Here is a 16966-nt window from a genome sequence, read left to right as displayed (position 1 = left end):
TTTATTTGTTTGAAAAGCTGATAACCATGTATTTTGTCTTTTTTCAGAGTATTATAGTGTTTTGCCAGATGCTGCAGGCAGCAAAAATGGTACTCAGCCGTATCTCTTAATATACCAAGGAGGCTTAATTCCATATTTCGTCTGCAGCAATCAGTTTAACTGAACATGAAGAAACTTTTTAGAGATATTGGCGTAAATTTGCAATTCCTTGTAACTACTATTATAGAACGGTGAACTTTTGATTTTAAGCGTGATGTATAGAGCATTGGTTTGATCAATAACATAATGTATATCTTTTGTTGATATGTTTTAGACATTTTGGATCGATACAGGCTTTGTTTCATCCTTGTCAACAAAAGTGATTGGCTAGTCCCTTTGGACAATTAAACAATCGATTGTTGTTTTATGTTCAGCGTCATCATAATATTCACTACACCAGTTGCTATCGAAAAATTACACATCCGATCGCGGAACACAAATTCAAAGAGTGCTGGTTTTAACTTTATGTGCTTTTTTGCTAATGTTTTGTTGCGGAATTCAACAAAAATAGTTCATATAGATGTGTTTAAACGTTACTAAATATTAACGGTAAAGCAGGTAAACGTTGCTTCTTTGAAACTTTGCTGATGATTGAATTCTGGTCTAACTACCGAAAATGCCACCAAGCATAAGTATTTCAATCATTAAAAATAAGCAAACGTACGAGGACGTCTTGCACAATATATACAAAAATAGGTAAGGGCCAAACGAAAATTAGCTTACGGTACAATCGTATAAAAACCAAATACACAAAGGCAAACATAACAAACAGACCACACACTCATCAAACTAGCTTTACCGATAATGGTATGACCATCTTGTATCGGTTAGTTAAACACGAGTTAACTGGAACACGCGTCTACTGGGGGCTTCAACTAGTTTGCATAGCCGTTACCTCACACTTGTCCCATCATGCTTACAAAATTAAAACTACATGATTCATCAGAGCAAGCATCATCTTGAAAACAATGAAGAATAAAGAAAACTGCATATAGACTGATGAAGCAGTTAAAAGTACCCGACAGCCGGAAACGAATTCATCAAGCCGAGGCAACAGATCTGGCACTTAAAAGGTACGAAAGAATAATGAAAAATAAAGTAAAAACGCACATAAACTTATAAAGTCGTTTAATGTACACAACAACCGAAAACGAATGAATCGAGACGGGGCAACATTTCTAGACCTTTTAGGGTACGAGAAAACAATAAAAAATAAAGTTAAAAAAACAACACATAAACTCATAAAGAACGAATCAAGCCAGGAAAACATTTAGCACTTAAAAGGTACGAGAAAGTAGTCGAAGGACAATCGTCAGACATAGTTCGCCTTACAAGGTTTTAAACAGCGTCTAGTATAATAATGAAAGTATCAGTGTACAAACTAGTAGAAAATAAAACAATAAAAGTATAAAGGCTGTTTAATATCCTTCGAGACATAAAATCGAAATGATTAAAATACTTTACGAACAGTGTCTTACTTATGAGGCAGCAACAGACAACTACACATCCCATATAGTATCTTGCTCTGTTTTTGTTTTAGTCTTCACGATAAATGAAATGAAATAAATCTTTTTTTAAGTTGCTCGAAAAAACAAATTATATTTTCTATTCTTTGGGACAGTTGTATTCGTGAAATGACCTGACCAACTTTGTCTTCTGCCATTCAGCATTATCATATTTTCAATTAATTATCGATGGGCAGGGACAGGGGCTGTTATTTGGTAAACATCAGAGCACTCCGCAAAAAAATAATTTTCTTTCGACGTCATATGTCAGTTTTTGCACGTGCTGGTTGAGTTTGTGAATATGAGAAACGACCTTCTTTCAGAGCAAATATTTAAGTGACTTCGTTTTGAGTTCCTAAATACTGCTTTGCTTTTTAAGAGTTGGCAGATTAACCTGCACCCGACTAACTGTCAGTTTCTTTCTAGGTCCCGAGAATGTAGATAGATATAATCAGGACAAATGAGAATCGACCGTTGCTTATATGAATTACATGTTTACACCCACGCATACCCATTGAAAACGGCCGAAGTCATACAAAAACGTTGAAAACTTAGATAATGTGCAGAAGGCCAAGGCTGCACCAAGCCTTAAATACCCTTATCCTGGGCACATATTTTTATAATGACTCTGTTTGCTAATGCCTCGAGACCCACTCACACTGCTGGTGTTAAAATCAAATGCCAAGAACTTGCCACCTCTTTAACACGGAGATTTCCACGTGGCTGAACTGCAGGTTTCGCCACACTTGTTCGTCCTTTGGCTAATCAGTTTCGGTAGGCACAACATATAACCCCGATTCCTCTTGTGTGCAGCCTGTGGCCACGCCTCAACAATTCTTTCGGGGCCGCAAATCCTTCATAGGATCTTTCAATAACAATGTCAGGAGTGAAAACCCACACCCTTTAATACAGATATTGACAGATACTTGATGGGTGATGTTGATCAGGAGTTACTTGCATAGAAAATGACTTAACATATGTATATGGTATGCAGTTACAGGGTCAAAGACAAGAGAAGCGAATAACCACACACGTGCCTGAGCACGCCTTGATATAAAATTAAAAAAAAAGAAATTGCCATCGGACGAAAGACAGGCCCAGTTATCGTTAAACATTTTGAAAACCTGGTTGCCTCCAAAAAAACCTGATGCATAAAAAGATCCTTTTTAAATACATCACTTGTCATAACCTAACGACTCATCAGTCGACGACCCCGTGCCCAACAATGCATAAGCGCAGTATGCAAGTTTCGAAGAGACTTTAATGTTTTTAGAACGTTTAGAAAAACTTTACATTCTTTTTTTTAAAGTGGACAATAATGCTTTCAATGTTCTACCATTTTGCCTGGTGTTAACAAAGCAGGAATATTTATCTAAAAAAACGAAAATCGCTCACCATTAGCAATGGTAACGGCCTTAAGGTCACTAAACAAGACAAGCGCTTAGTATAGAACAAAGGTTTACCGTGAGTTTGCCATATAAAGCAATGTTGAAAGTCCTATAGTTTCTGAATTACGAAATGTAATCATATATATATATATCTATATAAGGGAATACGTTTATTGCAGGCTCCCTTTCAATCAAGTGGATAAAGAACAGATACAAACTATTAAAAGGAAAAATAGCAATAGCATAGATGCCAAATATAATGTTTCACTACTCTTGGTCAATTAAGTACGTATTGCGTTATGTATGAGAAATAAATAAACAGGCTTTTTGCTACAACCTAGGTATGTTGTATCCCCTTATTTTCCATTGGGTGCTATGCGACTCACTACCAAAGCTTTTTTCGAACTTCACACGAGAGAATTACATTATGAGACGTCTAGTCAGTCGAAACTGATGTCCTACTGTGCATACCAGATAATCGTTTTGCGCTTCGAGCGGTGTTGACTGTTTACTTATTGAGATAAACAAAATACTTCAAGTGCCACACTTATTCATAACCAATACAAACACATATATAACAAACATTAATTTTGAGTGATAAACCTTTAACTACTTGCAAAATAATGCATTTATAGAAAATATTGATACTGATAACAAGATTGTAACCGTGTATTTAATAGCAAAAAGCGCAAAAATATTAAATGATTGGTGAATGCTAAAAGATTTACTGTGGTCTACTATAGTCTCATAAGGTAGAAATACCGTGTTTTATGCAAAATAAATTCAAATTAAATTCGGCATCCTTCATAAGAACTATTGTTTTCGACATTTATTCATCCTTTAATGACTATTAAAACAATATATTAATTGTGATAAATCTTATTTGAGCACCGTGTTAATAGGTACAATCATCGTTTGGGGAAATAAACGAAACCGGTTAGTATTGCGAAACCCGCGTAATATGACGATAAAACAAATAAAAAAAACTTATTTGAATAATAACTACGGACGTAGCTGGGTTCGGTCGGCGGGCGCACTGCACATTTACTATCGAGTTCGACGTCGGCACACCGGACCTTTTGGCTTACACCCATCAGCAATATATTTACAGCAGTGCTTTAAAATGTTAATATATTACCATCTATGTAGTTATACGTTGTATGCGGATGCGGATAGTGGCTAATCGGTCAGATATGTTTCAAACTTGTTTATTGGGTACCAAGTATTCTATTGAAATAATGGTCACTCTAGCGCGAACAAAACCTGTCCAATTCAATATCGCTTTACACTATGTGTACGTAGCAACCACGTTACGTGGCGCTAAAAAGCAAAACATTACTTCATTCAGATCAACGAATGATTTGACTGCGGGTAAGATAAAAGTATAAACACAATGCACATAACAAGTATATACACATATAGTATCTGTGACATCGAAAAACCAGAAAAAAATTGTATAAAACTTTAATAAATTGTCTACACATTTTTTACATTGAAATGCTTATTTGGTAGGTAGAAATTATTTTATGTCTGTTTTGAATTCAATATATTTGTCTTACTTTGACAAAACCAGAGAATTAAACATTAAACAATTAAATTGTACACATTTGACTGCTGATATCTCGTCTTAAACATCTTAAGTAATAAATATGATACATAATCACTAAACGTAGAATTGTTTTTTAAGGAATTTTGGAATACAGATATTTTCCGCCGGCGCAATTGAAAAAAAGCTATAACCAACCATAAAGTTAATCCATATGAGGTTAGGTAAATGTGTTTCTTAAATAGCATACCAAGGGCATCATAAATGTACTAAAGAGTAAAGTGTTGTTCATCAATACATGTGTTTATTGCTGCCTAAAACAATGTTCCGTTTTGAAGGGTTTGCATTTAACTGCAGAATACCAACGTATATTTTCAACTAATATCGAGAATAAGGATAAACCTATTGTTTTGAATTAAACCGTTTTAAAATTATCTGTGTTTTCATTAGTATATGGCTATTTTTGAGCTCATGTTCTTGTAAATGGTATTTTACTGTTGTTGGTTTTTGTTTTGGTAAACCATAAGAAAGTAAAAAATACATCGCAATGTGGGAGAATAGTTTTATGGTTATATTTCAGAGCCGAGAATTCGAAAGTTTATACCCCGTTGGAGGAGTCAAGGTCAAAGTCACACGTATACTACGAAAATGTAAAGAATAAAATGTAAAGGTATAAACTATGCGAGTGTATTCCTGCATGTGTGAGTACACGGTGGACGATTGTTTAACCCATTGGAGATACGAATATGATATCACAATAATGATATTAATTAATAAAAACAGGTCCTTGAGATTTAATGAAGACGAAACATTAAAAAAATCACATTGAACTGTATATTTACTTCGTACGTTAAATTTGATATTTTCATTATTTGGCTTTTAAACCTCAATTCAACACTAATAATTTATTATGATTTTTGTGAGTTGCATCTGACATCGTTTTCTGAATTTGTTTGCAGATGATCCCATTTACAACAATACGTTGCTGAAAAATCCGGTGCAAACAGTGCTTAAAGTGCGTTTGTAAATCTAAAACGTGACACTCTCATGTCATAAGACAATCTGACGATGGCATTTGACAATGGCATTTGCGTTTTCAATGTGTGAATCATGATAAACCAGCAATTTATCGACGAAGTTAGTATTGCACAAAGAGAAAACAATAAAAAGATTGTTTTCATTCATATATATAATTGTATAGAAAAAAGTGTATCGAAATTGCATGTTGGGATTAGTGGTATTATAAATAGTCCATAGAACCCTACTATTTTGACAAACTCCTAATTTACATGCTGAGCCAAGAATAATGTGTTTTTGTGGATACAACATTGTTTGTTTTTTTGCTATATACACAAAAAGGTTAAACTTACTTTAAATTTTACTGTCAGTGTCACTTATGCTATAAACACTTATAACTATAAATGCAAATTCCAAAAAAAATAATTACATAATTGTAATAACTATTAACAAAATGTGTCATACCTGATATAATTATATTGATAGGCGTTTTTGTAAATATCGAAAAAATTCAGCCTATCTTACAATGGACATTAAAATAAACTGTATACAATATATTATAATAATTGCGTTTATAATGGACTGAACTAAATTATTTTATATAGGTGGTTGTACCTGAAATTATAATAAGACGTTTTGCGAGTGTTTATATTATTTTATATATACTGTAATACACTACGTGATACATTTTAAGATGTACCCGAGACCCGAATTATTGCTATAGCATCGGACCCCATTGACATTTCAGTTTGAATTAGACATTACACATTTTTGATGAGTACAAAATGATATGATCGACGCGCTTGCCTCCGATTAAATGTAACAAGGGAACAACTGAATAACTTATTGTTATACTTAAATCCCTAAAAGGGCTCATCATTGGAACTAAATGAGGTTTTAAGCGATTATTGTTGAGTTCAATTAAGAAAGATAGGAAGCACCCGAAAACGACAAAGGACTGGTTTGACTATCGCTTGGCTTAGGGATTGACTTTTGATCGGTTATGATTGCGATTGATGGGTTTCCTTACGAGTACAACATTTATGTTTGATAGGTTTTGATCGCGATTGAGGGATGCCCGTTTTGGTGATATTTTGACTTTGGATTGGATCGAAGGGTTTTCATATGATTTCGATATTGACTATAGATCAGATGTGTTCGCAATTGACGGTTATCTATACGATTGCATGAATGCGTTTTTGTTCATGTCGACAGGCTGAGTTCTTAATGTCTCATCTGGAACGTAATAAGGTCATAGGAATGTTACACCGAATAACTGGTCAATGAGCACGAAAGCCGATAAGTGTCCATTGCGATTTATACAATTTGTACGAGCGACATGGACATTTATGCCTTTTATGTGCCCTCTCTATTCAAAGAATTTTCGCTAAATATCATTTCAGCCAACACATCGGGATTTTACCACGAACGTAGTAAGCGCATTTGTTCTTCAAATGTTGCTCAACCAGCGCCTCATACGGCGATTGTATCCTTTAAGTCTTAAGTGAACAACCACGAAGTGAGAGATGTTAGAGGAACCAAATATTGTCGTGTTAAAGGGTGCAAATAATTCAGTTAAAACACTCATTGGAAGTGAAAAAGTAATGCTTACATTATTTGCCTTAATTTTGCTTCATGAGCGCCTTGGGTGTTAAACAATGGCTGCTTTTTGTACCTCTTGTACGAAAAGTCCTAAACAAACATTGAATTGACTTTTTTCCAATCATTTAGGATTTTATATAATTATGTACAACATTTGCGTTAGCGTATAGTGTACAAGTAATGTAGTGTATAAGTACGTTTAATACATTAACTTTTTGGTCTTCGGTGTAATAAAGTGAATTGCACTCCTATCATTGTTATATGTAGACACTTGATGTATATTAAAGGAGAATGTTGCAAGGATATTTTTGTTTGTTTGTTCCAATGAGTTACATATTGACTTCTCACCATACGGTCACAGAACGATTTAATCAATCATTGACCTAAATGAGGTAATTAGCACTCAGCCATCAAGTTGCTTTTTGAGCGCCACGTAACGTGGTTGTTTAACTCACTCACACATAGTTAAGCTTTAACTACGGGATTGAATTCGACAAGATTTGCTCGCGCTAGAGCAACAATTAATGCGAATACTAGTTTTTATGATGCGTTATAAAGTTATTTGTTCAAAAGGAAGATTTTCTCGCGCTAGAGCAACCATTAATTAGAATAATAGTTTTTATGATGCGTTATAAAGTTATTTGTACAAAAGGAAGGTTGCCCTCATTGAAATGCATCAGATAAGGATAATGTTGCCATAGTGTTCACATGTGACAAAACGTTCGAGTGTAGGACGGACTGTTGATTAATTCCCGTCTACGGTAACAGATCTTTCAATACAATTTCTTGATTCATCTTGGACGTGTTTATAAATGTGGTCGTGACAATAAGCATCCAATACGGCGATAGCTTCGTTGTTTTGCCATGTGTAGGGAACATCATTGGGCTTGATTTACATCGAATACAGCTTGTTTTCTGTCTATTTTTTATGTATACTGATGATGTTATCAAAACTTGACCTCGCTTTTAAACCACGATCGGAGGAAATATATCAGTATAATATTCAAAACACTGGAACAAATTGTTTATGGAATTTTACACAGAAAAATAGTTTAAAGGCGACGCTGATCGGTTAATGTTAGACCACAGTCTCGAGCTGTTGTCAGATGATGCATAAAGCAGCTCCGAGAAATGTCATCATGTCGCCCTACGGGCATGTTTGGCAAGAACCTTGGAATCCACACGAAACGCTAGACTGATGACGCTTGAATATCCAAGAGGCCTAGCACTTTTCGCTAGGTTTTCATTCAGTAAATGGTCCTTTTAGTATGAATCCTTGAGAATAGTAGCTAAGTACTGGTGTGTAACTCTTTCTGGTTATAGTGAGCTAAGTTACCATTCCTTATTGCTTGCTTTAAGGTACCATAACTATAGCCAATTGCAAGTCTGGTTGAGAAATAGGGTGTGCCACGCTACAGTACAAAGCATGATGTTTGATATCTGATCTTACTTTTATTTAACTTTGGATATTTGACATATATTATAGGTATTGTAATAGTTTGCTCTTTTTTAATAAATACAATATTTTTTGCAAATGTTCATGCTTATTTGCTTATTTATACTATTTAGCTCGAAAATATTTAATAGTCTGGATTTTTTTGTAAATATATTTTCAAATTGTTTAAATATTTCTCTGTATCATTACATAATTCAACAAGTCTCTGTTAAAATAATCCTTAATAATTCATGTGGTGTCTTTCTCTACCGCTTTGTTTTATAGTTGTACAGTGAAAGGCACTTAAACAAACACAATTTAACTTCTCGCTGATAACCTAATTCATGAATGTGTTTTAATACGTTCATCTGCTTTGCTCTTTAACAATCATGGTTAATGTACAATTTGGAGTTACTATGGTGCTACTTTTAGTGCAAAGGATAAACTCAGGTGGGTTAAAACCATTTTGTTTACATATATTTTGGATATCGGAGCGTTTATTAATTTCGTCCATTTGAAAGATTTCAATAAAGCTTAATAACGTCATTGAATTGGTCGAGTGTTATTGCATCATGTAAAGTGAGTTTGCAATAGGATGTATAAGCGGCTAATGTTCAATCTATTTTCTTGTTTATTGACACCAGATCAAACATTAACACCAGACACAGATGACAATGTACATGTGCAGAGTAAACATACACAATACATTAACACATACCAAATGTTTAACTAACATTTTGATAATAATGTCGCAAAAATAATAAAACTTTGGTTGAATGTAGGTCTTGTGAACGCTCCTTATTATTCTATGTTAATACCTGTTCTATACTTCAACCTCAGTAATCACATTTCACTCAATACGTGGTTCCTTAACTTTATGTATGTAATGCTGTAATACTATATATGATAAATATCTTTGTTGTAGAATATGACAAAGTTATTGACAAACTCCAAAACATCTTATTTTTATCCCTTATTTAAAATAAGATTGTCCAAAAATGACATTTCTCACAATACATGGTTCTATATTTTAGGTATATTATATGGTAATACAACATCACTTAATTACAGTAATTCTGGTATTTTTTTGTGAAGAAGGTGACACCTTTATTACCAAATTCGAGAGATTCTTATGTTAATTTGATTTTTCAAACAATTTACCCCAACAAACACATTTTTGTCAAATCCACCAAAAAATATTAATTGCATATTTCCCATTTTTTATTTCCCCTGAAGTTGTTTTAAGAATTAAGGATTCAATTCACTTGCAATGAAAAACGTTAACATTTGAATGTTGATAACGTGTGGTACATCATCTTACTTTTCCTGGCTGAAGTTTGGATCATGTCATTCAAGTTTTTGACATTCTAGAGTATGATTTATAGACATCTATCAGAAAAATAAAATTATATTTAAACATGACGTTTAAACCTTGTATATCATATTGTAAAATGTAATAAATGCAAAGTATTTAAGCTTTCTAATACTTCCAAAATTGAAAAAAATGTCAAGATAAAAGACCAGGCAATTACAATTTCAAATATTTAACCGGATTTTAATCTCTAAAGGAGAGAAGGCGGAACATTACTTCATTCTTTTTACATTTTCTTAACCTTATTCCGTCCCGATTTGGTGATACAACCAGTTACACTCTTTGAAATCATGTTAACTTTCGTTATATTTAACATTTTGTCTTGCGCTCCTCCCTCAGATCCTATTTTTTTTGCTTAAAAGTGTTGACAGGTAGCTTTGCGGGTACACACCCCCGGTATATTTTAACGATTTCTAGTCCGAAAATGTGCATTTTAAGCGTATTTCTTTGCTCTCTTTCTCCTTTATTGAAATAAACAGTAAATTTAGGTGATTTTTTTTTTTTTTGGGGGGGGGGGCGCCGGATGCGGTCTCCCTGGATCTGCTAGTGTCTACTACAAAATCCTTTTGTTTTTCCTCTCTATCCTTGTCGTCCTTAAAGTACCACAAGATTAATTATTTCAATATACATCATGTACACGCCGACAGACACTCAATAAAACACAACAATTTATAAAACAACAGTTATGTCAATCTTTAAGATAATGAAAAGATGATATACCTTTTTGAAACTAACCCTATGCACATTTCAAGAGGTGCACTTTATAATTATGCTTAAATGTGTTTAACTTTTTTGCATTTCGTATTTCATCCGTAATAGTATTACAAACCTTCATACTGTAGTGCGAAAAGGAATCAATGAAATAGTTAGTTCGCGGTGTTTGTATCAAAACTAAATCTTGTTTTGAAGTTGATCTTAGAGAATATTGTTCATTATTTGCAAAGATTAGCAATTCAGACATATACCTCGGAGCCTTTCCATTAAGGGTATTATAGACAAGGGTTGCACAGTGATATTTACACCTGTCTGTAAACGTTAGCCACTGAAGTTCTTGTAACAATCCGTTTGAAGATGATCGTTTTGGATTTTTAAGAATGATTTTTGCAGCCCTATTTTGCAAGGATTTAACTTTATGTAAGTAAATTGAGTTTCCTTTGCCCCACATATGACAACAATAATCTTAAATTGGAAGGATATATGCATTGTAAAACAAACGTTTCATCTCATCATTGAGGTAGAACAATAGACGTTTCAAAAGTGAGATTTTACAGTTGATTCTTTTGCAAACAATTTCTATTTGCGGACGCCATTTCAGATTATTATCAATATAGATTCCAAGTAGTTTTTGCACAGTCACATTTTCTAATGCATCGATTGTAAGATTTAATTTACTAACTTGTTTTGTTTTATATATAGTTCCGATAACCATACACTTGGATTTAGTTGGATGCAATGACATGTTATTTATTTGGCACCAATCGACAACGAGATTAAGATGTCGTTGTAGTTTACTTTCAATGATGTTTATATTACTACCGGTTTCATACAATGTTGAGTCATCTGCAAATAAATCGATGTTCATATTCGTTTTACAAAGCGCAATGTCGTTGATATATATAAGAAACAGCAGTGGACCAAGAATGGATCCCTGAGGTACTCCTGATGATATTGGAAGCAAGCCAGACTGTATGTTTCCGACTTTAACTAATTGTTTTCTATTAGATAAGTAGGATTTAAAAAACTTTATCGAATTTTTAGAAAAATGATACAAGTTTATTTTATGTAGTAGAATTTCATGATCCACTAGATCAAATGCCTTTCGTAGGTCTAGAAAGACAGCACCATCAATTTTGCCACTGTCAATATCTTTTACACATGCATCTATTAAACTTGTTCACGCTGTATAACAGGAATGGTTTTTCCTAAATCCAGACTGTTAAGTGTGTATAATGTTTGTAGAATGGAAGTAATCTTGAACTTGGTTTGCAATGTTTCTTTCAATTTTTTTTGATATTGTTGGCAATATCGAAATTGGACGATAATTACTTGGATCATCTTTACATCCTAATTCAAACAATGGTAATACACGTGCAGTTTTCAAGGAGTCAGGAAATATTCCTTTCATGATACGGTTATTTATAATAGACGCAATGCATGGTGTGATGAAGTCACCACAATGTTTAATTACTCTTGGGCAAATCTCATCTATCCCAGTTGATTTACTTATATCAAGTTGTTCAATGATCTGTTTTACCTCAAGTGGTGATATATAATTCAATTCGAACGTTTTGTGCCCTAATTTAACGTTTAGGTCATATTTCAGTTTTCTAAAACGGTCGGGTTTAAAGGGCGTTTTTTTTCTATTATATTTGATATATTGGTAAAGTGAATGTTAATATCATTAACAATATTGAGTCCTCCATTTAAGGCTGTAATTTTATTTCTTAATATCTTATATTTGTCGTGTTCACCATTTCTATGGTACTCGTCTCTTTCAAATATCATTGTTTTTATTTCATCATTAAACCAGTTAGGTTGAAAATCATGTTATACTCTTTTTTGCTTAATAGGAGCATGTTTAGATAAAACTTTATTTACAATGGAATAAAATACATTTAAAGCATCGTTCGGATTGACTTTTGTTTCAATCATATCAACTCCTGATGAGATAAGATCATTTTGAAATTATTGTTCATTGAAATTCTTAAAACATCGGTAAGATATCGATTTGTGGTCAATTCGTTCAAAAAATTATTTATCTTATGTCTAGTGAAACATATTGGAAAGTGATCACTTAATGACAATGGTGTTACATGAACGTTAAGCACGTTTTTAATACAATTTGTATAAATATGGTCAATTATCGTTGATGAATATTTCGTTTCTCTAGTCGGTGTTGAAACGATATTTTTCAATCCGTATTTCACTGTAAAGTCAGACCATTTAGTATTGTCGTATTTTTATCACTAAAGTGATTAATGTTAAAATCACCAAGAATATAATACTCTACATTACTAGTATCGGCAATGTCCACTTGTGAGTCATACATGTCAATCCACATTTGACTCGAGTTTGGGGGACGATAAACACAATTTACTAAAAACGATTTACATTGTTTTCCAAATATTTCTAACCAAATCGATTCAATATCAGCAGTACTATATCATGTCGTTTTTTTATATTTTATATGTTCTTGTATATAGACTAAAAGTCACGCCGCCCTTTTTATGGGAACGGTCTCTCCTCTCGAAAGTGTAATGTGTTATATGAAGCAATTCATTCTGTATATATTCTGTTAAAAACGTTTCGCATAATCGTAAAAAATGAGGGGAATTTTTATACTCTAAATGAAATTTTATTTCATCTTATTTAGGGAGTATATGCTGAATATTAAGGTTGGCGAAATGGAGCCCAGATCCTGTAAATTTGAGGCCTATTTCAGCTGTTATAGGTACACTAGCATTTTTCTTATCGCTTTTACACGTATTAGTTTTATGAAACGATGTATCACATTTGGTGATTTACCGTCTACATTTTCTGCACAAAGGAAACTTGTTTTTGTACAATTTAAGATGTCATTAGAGCTACTGCAGTCTAATGTGTACTGTGAAATGTTAAAAGCATCCATATGATTTTCTTGACATTTACATTGCAGTAAAGTGCAATTAATGCATATTTTATTTAAAATAGAAAACTTATTATTTGTAGCATACCGAGTGTCTATCGGAGCCCTCCTAATGATAAATAAAGTTTTGAAGTATTTTCTGTCCGTCACAGTTTTGTTTATCTTGTCCATGGATGTTATGCCATGTATGTCCATTTTCATTACCGGAAGTCTGCCAAACCGCATTTCTGTATACGCCCGACTGCCGACGGTTTGAAATGGAACTTTATTGGTCACTGCCCGACATCTGCCCGGCTTTAAATCCATTTCCACTCAAACGCCAGTTGTCTTGTACAGGAGTTTGCTGGTAACTGGACATCTCCTTGGCACTGTATCCACTTCCGCTCGACCGCAAATGGTACGATCCTGGATGCTGTTGGTAGTCTTTTAACATCCCACCGTCACTGTAACCATTTCCGCCTGTTCGCCAATTGTGAGATACTGGGTGGTGTTGGTAGTAACCGGACATTTGGCCGGCACCGTATCCATTTCCGTTCGGCTCTACTTGCTGCGATCCAAAACGTCTTTGTTTATCATATCCGGTCTCAAAGCCTTCTCTTCCATGCTGGCTTTTACCGGAAGTCCATTTGTTAACGTTCTCACACATGCACTTGTTTATCGTGTGTGGTACGGGATGCTGGTGGTAGTAACCGGAAGTTTTCCCACTTCTAAATCCACTTTTGCTTGGATATTCATTGGTTGAAATTGGATGCTGCCGGTAGCTCGCAGACGTCTGCCCAGTTTCAAATTTGTCGCGGGTGTTGAGATGTTGCCTGAAGTTACCAGACCTCAGTCCGGTTCCATATCTGTTTCCGCCCGAGTGTTTGGTGTGCGGTATATGTTGTTGCCGGAAGTTACAGTAAGTCTGGCCGGTACCATATCCGCTTCCGGTTGGCGAAAACGGATGTTGATGTAAGTTCCCGGACGTCTGCCCGGTCCCAAATGATCAGAAAAGTCATTTTGAGCAATAGAATGCCCGGATGTTCGACCGTTTCTGTTTACGCTTTTGGCCGGATGTCCGCCGTTCGAGACAGGAAGCTGGCTGTTCTTTTCGGTCCATAATCCCTGACCACTCCGTGTCAATGGTTGAGCGTTAGAGCAGTTGTTCTTTCGACAGGTTGCAGGTTTGATAATGCACAGTTTTGCATCCATGGTGCAAACAAGTAAACTCGAGCCCCTCGTACTGAGATGTATCCCGTCTGGTCACAAGTAGCCATTTCCATCTGTAAATGGCGTGAATACGTCAATGACATAGCGATTGAATTTTTCAGCTAAGCTGTGCACTATCACATTTAATTCACGAATGTTTTTAATGTGAATATCCGATTGCGGAGCTACTGTGCAGATGTAAATAGTACATGGTGTGGAGCGTAACGTCTATATAGGTGACGTTATTTCTTCCTTCAATCTGCGTAATGGTCTTCCGCGGCTGACATCATTTCCGCCAACATAAACGATAACTGAATTATGTGTCCACATCCATTTCCTTCACCTTTTTAGATACAGTTTCCATCGAGGCGCCTTTTAATGTGCAAACATCAACATTTTTGTTTAGTCCCTTTTCACAAATACCTTTGGTAATGGAGTCACCAATTATTAATATTTTTGATCCTTGATCGCTTGAAATTAATGGTTGCTCTTGGCGATCGGAGGTGTTTTTGCACTTTCAATAACCGACGATATGGCTCTTTTTTCACTGTCCTCAGTTGATATTTTAGATGTACAAGTTTTGTTTTTTGTCTAACAATAAATCTGTTTTCTGCCGAGTTTTGGTGTTTTCATTTAACTGTTTAATAGCATCAGATATAGCCTGTAATTTTATAAGATGTGATTCGTGTATTCTTTCACAAGTTGATTTGAGTGGGATATTGCTTGAAATCACAGGTTTCTGTCTGTATGCTCATTGTTAGTTTTGTTTTGCCTTTTAATGCTACACAATTCGTCATGGAGTTGTGCAAAACTATTTTATGTCTGTGATATATGACAGCCGAGCGCGTTCTCTAGCCTACTCACTGATTCCTCGGTGTTTTTCAAAAGTACCATGATGTCTGTACAGGTACTTTGATCTAGAATGTTCTTACCATTTTCTGAATCCTGTGAAGTATGCGAGGTGTTCACGGTTTCATCAACGTTTACCAGCGTGAATTGCACTTCGTCATCACATTCAATTACAGTAACATTCGGATGATTGATTTTTTCTGTGGTTTCCAAAAGCCCTTTAAGAGACACGTTTAAGTCTTTTATTGATATTCCTTTTTCGGATAACCCCTTTTCTATTCTATACTATGGATTTTGAGGTCATAGAGTCAAAGGTCATGGTCATAACACACTCTATCCTCAAACTTTGAATGGTCATAATCTTAAAACTGCCTCAACGGCATACAATGTTAGCGACAAATCAGCTGTCATTTCGGTCCATGCATATTTCATTCAATTGTCCATATAATCCTGAAAACATGGCGCTCAGGGGGGGCATAATGTTTGACAAACATCTCTTGTTTATAAAGGGTTGATAAGGCCAAAGTTATAAGTTTTTAAAATAAAAATATGGTTACCAGCCAATAAGATGAACAAGCAAAAAGCTATTGAACTTTACATGCAACCATTTTTTTCAACTCTCGTTGTGAAATAATACAAATAATGTTATTTTCTGACCTAGTTTAACGGAACTGCGAGTCACTACTAATATCAAGGCTAGTATGTATTATGCGCCGGGCGTTCCGATTCGGGCATAATGGCATCAATGCCTAACGACTGAATAAACGGTTAAAAATAACGTGAGACAGTATCTCATTCGCTGATGATATCCAAAAAGGTATACTCCGACTTTAACCAGCGTGCAAAAGAGCGACTAGACTTACTGCTAAATTATAGCTGATATGGCATAGAAAGCGTGGATCTTCGATGTACAGTAGTCGCTATTCGGACATACAAGCATAAACGACAAGCAAACTGTGTAAGCGAAATTGGGTACAACCTAGGAGCGAATTGTGGTTATTTACAAAGGCATCGTATCAACAGATAACGACCCAATTTCTTCCCAACAAAGCATTTGGGCGCGCTACGATTGCATTTCACGTTTTCAATTGGTCGCCAGATGACATTCAAACATACGAGTTTAGACCATGACAGTTAAAAACTGATGGGTCGCGAGTTAACACAGATCCAAATATACAACAACCAAAGCTACCATTAAGTGAAATAATCACAACACTTACTCATTGCATGCCAATAAACACTAGATTTCGCTTCCTCGGAGAACAGAGAGCCGGTTGCAATGTTACCCAAATAATTAGACCCATATTTCGGTTGATGTCAGGGAAAAGTTCATAAAATACGTTCAGAACATAATCCAATCGGATGATTCTAATACAAAATGTTTACAGACTGCTACGTCA

This window comes from Mya arenaria, chromosome 5, assembly GCF_026914265.1.
Source record: "Mya arenaria isolate MELC-2E11 chromosome 5, ASM2691426v1".
Lineage (NCBI taxonomy): Eukaryota > Metazoa > Mollusca > Bivalvia > Myida > Myidae > Mya > Mya arenaria.
The sequence above is the reverse complement of the archived record's forward strand: the minus strand, read 5'-3'. Positions refer to the sequence as shown.